The sequence below is a fragment of the Nerophis lumbriciformis genome, linkage group LG13, assembly GCF_033978685.3.
Source record: "Nerophis lumbriciformis linkage group LG13, RoL_Nlum_v2.1, whole genome shotgun sequence".
Lineage (NCBI taxonomy): Eukaryota > Metazoa > Chordata > Actinopteri > Syngnathiformes > Syngnathidae > Nerophis > Nerophis lumbriciformis.
The window spans coordinates 25,568,490-25,574,118 of record NC_084560.2 but is presented as its reverse complement, the minus strand read 5'-3'; positions in this window follow the sequence as shown (position 1 = coordinate 25,574,118).

The following is a 5,629-nucleotide window of genomic DNA, read 5'->3' as shown; positions in this document are numbered from 1 at the left end:
ATGTCAGCATGAACAATGCCAACACTGTCATAAACATGTGCCATATAGTGAAACCACACTAAACAACAACGACAAACACATTTTGGAAGAATATTTGCACCGCAACTAAACATAAACATTACAGAACAAATTCCTAGAATTCCCTGCAGCACCAGCTTTTCCTGGACGCTACAATATAAACAAACGCCATTGGTGGAGCTACACCTAACATCCACTGTAATGATACCAGGTACAATAGCGTATCTAGTCGATACTACTATGATTACGTCAATATTTTTTAACATCACAAAATCTTCTTTTTGTTTTATTTTTTAAATGTATATTATGTTTAGAAACTCAGGAAATATGTCCCTGGACACATGAGGACTTTGAATATGACCAATGTATGATCCTGTAACAACTTGATATCGGATTGATACCCAAATGTGTGGTATCATCCAAAACTGATGTAAAGTATCAAACAACAGAAGAATAAGTGATTATTACATTTTAACAGAACATGTTGAAACAGAAAATAAGCAGATATTAACAGTAAATGAACAAGTAGATTAATAATTCATTTTCTACCACTTGTCCTTAATAATGTTGACAAAATAATAGAATGATAAATGACACAATATGTAACTGCATATGTCAGCAGCTAAATTAGGAGCCTTTGTTTGTTTACTTACTACTAAAAGACAAGTTGTATTGTATGTTCACTATTTTATTTAAGGAAAAACTTGCAATAATAAACATATTATACCGAAGTACCGAAGTACTGAAATATTTTTTGGTACCGGTACCAAAATATTGGTATCAGGACAACACTAATACACACACACCGAGCACCCACTGGCAAAAATGTAGATCGGCGCCTGTGTGTGTGTGTGTGTGTGTGTGTGTGTGTGTGACAGGAAAAAAATAAATGCTCTGACAAAGTCCAATATACAACATGAAGTAGCAAGAAACGTGAATTATGAATAAAAAAAAACATGTTCTAGACCAATAATCACTTCATATTCTTTACTGCTCGCCAGTGTTACCATATCTGAGTTATTGTGCAGAAATATGGGGAAACAACTACAAATGTGCGCTTCATTCACTAACTGTGTTACAAAAAAGATCAATTAGAACAGGGGTGTCAAACATACGGCCCGTGGGCCGGATCAGGCCCGCTAACAGGTTTTATCCGGCCCGCGGGATGAGTTTGCGAAGTATAAAAACGAAACTGCAAGTTTTGAATGAAAGAAACAGCTGTTCTAAATGTGTCCACTGGATGTCGCAATAGCAATTTGTAGATGATGCTACATATGTCAGTCGAGGAAAATGATCAAACTACATAAATAACTTACTGTAATTTGATTTTGATGTAATTTTTTATCTTGATCTAGATTGAAAATTAACACCAATGAGTTAAATGTAATTAATTAAATAAAATATAAATAATGACAAAGATAGATTACTATTAACTTCAATATGTAAGTGTAAAAAAACAAAACAACAACATTATGATTTGTACATTTTCAGAAAGTGCTTGTTCTACTTTTAAACAAAGAAAACAATCTGAAGTTGTCTTTATTTTTAAGTTATCGTGCCGTGATTTTACCAGTCCGGCCCACTTGGGAGTAGATTTTTCTCTATGTGGCCACGAATTAGAATAATACATAATGTTGGATATAGAGAACATACAATCCCTTTATCTATTGAATCACAAATATTGAAATTCAACGATTTGGTGCATTTGCAAACAGCTAAAATGATGCACAAAGCAAACTATAATCTGCTAGCCAAGAATGTACAACAATTCTTCTCAACAAAAGAGGAGAAATATAACCTTAGAGGGAAAATCTAATTTAAAACATTTGTATGCTCGTACAACACTTAAAACCTTTAGCATATCAGTATGTGGAATTAAATTATGGAATGAATCAAACAAAGCAACAATATGATTCAGTTTAAGAGACTGTTCAAACTACAAGTGTTCACAAAGTACGGTACACAGAACAAGAATTATGACGAACATTTTGAACCGTTTTTTTTCTTTTCTTTTTTTTATTGAGACAAAGATTATTTATATATTTGATATTTGTTTGCTTACTATGGTATATTATTTATTTATTATTTATTTGTTCACTGTTCTGTTACAGAGAACAAAGAAATAGGATAAAATGGCAATGGTATGAAAAGAGGGTAGGATTAAATAAACTCAGCTTCTTCCTACTCCTTTTCGGACGTGCTGTAATGAAACAACTGGAAATATGTGATGAATTGCATTGTATCGTATGCATGTTTGAAATAAACTGAAACTGACCTGAACTGAATATGGCTAATTTTACTATTTAAATTTAAAATATATGAATAACAAAAGTACATTTAAAGTGCGATATAACGCGGTCATTGGGGTCCATAAAATATTGATTGCGTAATTCCCGAGATCTAGTTTATAGAAATTCTTATTTTTCACCCTTTTCTTTTCGAAAGAATATAAAAAAGTGATCCCAAAACCAGACGTGACGTGAATGGTGGATTGTACTCCCACGTCACAGAATGGCTCAGTTAGCTAGCTGCTAAGATAGCAGAGCTACACTATATTGCCAAAAGTATTTGGCCACCTGCCTTGAGTCACATATGAACTTGAAGTGCCATCCCATTCCTAACCCGTAGGGTTCAACATGATGTTGGTCCACCTTTTACAGCTATTACAGCTTCAACTCTTCTGGGAAGGCTGTCCACAAGGTTGTGGAGTGTGTTTATAGGAATTTTTGACCATTCTTCGAAATGTGCATTGGTGAGGTCACACACTGATGTTGGTCGAGAAGGCCTGGCTGTCAGTCTCCATTTTAATTAATCCTAAAGGTGTTCTATCGGGTTCAGGTCAGGACTCTGTGCAGGCCAGTCAAGTTCATCCACACCAGACTCTGTTATCCATGTTTTTATGGACCTTGCTTTGTGCACTGGTGCACAGTCATGTTGGAAGAGTGATGTATGGCTTAGATGCAGCTGATCGGCCATGGAAACCTATTCCATGAAGCTCTCTGCGTACTGTACGTGGGCTAATTGGAAGGTCACATGCAGTTTGGAGCTCTGTAGCAACTGAATGTGCAGAAAGTATTTGCACTATGCGCTTCAGCATCCGCTGACTCCTCTCTCTCAGTTTACGTGGTCTACCACTTGGTGGCTGAGTTGCTGTTGTTCCCAACCCCTTCCATTTTCTTATAACAAAGCCGACAGTTGACTTTGGAATATTTAGGAGCGAGGAAATTTCACGACAGGATTTGTTGCACAGGTGGCATCCTATGACAGTTCCACGCTGGAAATCACTGAGCTCCTGAGAGCGGCCCATTCTTTCACAAATGTTTGTAGAAACAGTCTCCATGCCTAAGTGCTTGATTTTATACACCTGTGGCTGGGCCAAGTGATTAGGACACCTGATTCTGATCGGGGAAAACGTGAGTATGGCTTTGTGTTTTTCTCGCACCCTTCTCATGGAGAGGTTGTCCCTATGCGGGACGTGTCCGCCAGTTAAAGCAGAGTAACTTCGTAACTTTAGATGCCGTGGACACGCTTGCAGGCTTAAAATATTTATTTTAACGCCAAACAGATTTGGACAAAGTGCTCACTGCAAACTCAACCGTATTGCTGACTGGGCCCCACTGGACGAGAGTGACGGGCTTAACACAGCAGCTGTCATGACCCTTTGTGACAGTTTTTGGACTTTGCTTTGTGGTGTTATTTCCGTTCTAGCGCTCTTGTTTTCTTGTTTGCAAGTCAAGGTTCAAGGTTCAAGGGTTTTATTCGTCACATGCAGAGTACACCACAGTGAAATGCTTTTTTCCATGCTCTTCAGATATTGCGTACAGTGGGATCCAAACACTAGTTGCTGAATCTAATACACTAAATACAAAAAATACAACAATTTGAATAGCTCTGATGTACATTAATTACAAGACAATAAGTTGCACAATAAGTCCCAGTAGTTATGGTAGAAGTATCAGTACAAGTAAAAGTACAGTTGTCCTGTTTGTCTTTAATTTCCTGCCGTTTCGACTCAGGCCTATACGCTGCTGCTTCTCTCACCTGTCCCTGATTGCCAATCAGGGAACCTTATGCAGTCGTGGTCAAAAGTTTACATACACTTGTATAGAACATAATGTCATGGCTGTCTTGAGATCCCAATCATTTCTACAACTCTTATATTTTTTTGTGATAGAGTGATTGGAGCACATACTTGTTGGTCACAAAAAAACATTCATGAATTTTGGTTCTTTTATGAATTTATTATGAGTCTACTGAAAATGTGAGCAAATCTGCTGGGTCAAAAGTATACATACAGCAATGTTAATATTTGGTTACATGTCCCTTGGCAAGTTTCACTGCAATAAGGCGCTTTTGGTAGCCATCCACAAGCTTCTGGCAAGCTTCTGCTTGAATTTTTGATCGCTCCTCTTGACAAAATTGGTGCAGTTCAGCTAAATTTGTCGGTTTTCTGACATGGACTTGTTTCTTCAGCATTGTCCACACGTTAAAGTCAGGACTTTTGGAAGGCCATTCTAAAACCTTATTTCTAGTCTGATTTAGCCATTCCTTTACCACTTTTGACGTGTATTTGGGGGTCATTGTCCTGTTGGAACAGCCAACTTCGCCCAAGACCCAACCTCCGGGCTGAAGATTTTAGGTTGTCCTGAAGAATTTGGAGGTAATCCTCCTTTTTCATTGTCCCATTTACTCTCTGTAAAGCACCAGTTCCATTGGCAGGCCCAGAGCATAATACTACCACCACCATGCTTGACGGTAGGAATGGTGTTCCTGGCATTAAAGGCGTCACCTTTTCTCCTCCAAACATATTGCTGGGTATCGTGGCCAAACAGCTCAATTTTTGTTTCATCTGACCTCCAGAAGGTCTTATCTTTGTCCATGTGATGCCACCAAGCTGATGATATTTGTCTTTGATTGAACTCCAAATGTTGTCTATCTTATTCTTTTTTTCTTTGGACAACATCAACTTCCTACTCCCTTGGCAGAGTGAGTTCATATGCCGTACTGTACAGTACTTTGATATGCTTGGGATTGAAATGTATTTCAATTTCTTTGCAGCACCACTTTTTTCAAATGCACTAGACATCTGCTGCTGCTTGGTGACACCTCACCCACTTTACTGAATGAACAGCACGTGAAAAAAAAAAAAAATCTCATTGTGTGTCCAATTTAGAGCAACAGCACTACACAGTTTCTATTTGTGCAAAAGGATGGAGCTTGCAGCTGATTGCTGGCCAGAGATGAAAACAATCCTGCTGTGGGTGCACAGGGAATTGCTATAATGTTTCATTACACAGGCAGGAGTGTAATCCGACTACAATAATACCATTGGAGAGCGACTTGTTTGTTTGCTTGTTGCTCGCCTGCCTGTTTATTTTTGGCATGGATACTCATTTGCCACACTCATTATTTATTTTTCTTTCTTTTTTTGCCCTAAAACAGATATTTCAAAAGGGAGTGGGTGAGCTGACATTTAAAATAGAGATATGTCACCCTAGTAACATATTCATTCAGGCTGTGTAGATTTACACACACACACACACACACACACACACACACACACACACACACACACACACACACACACACACACACACACACACACACACAC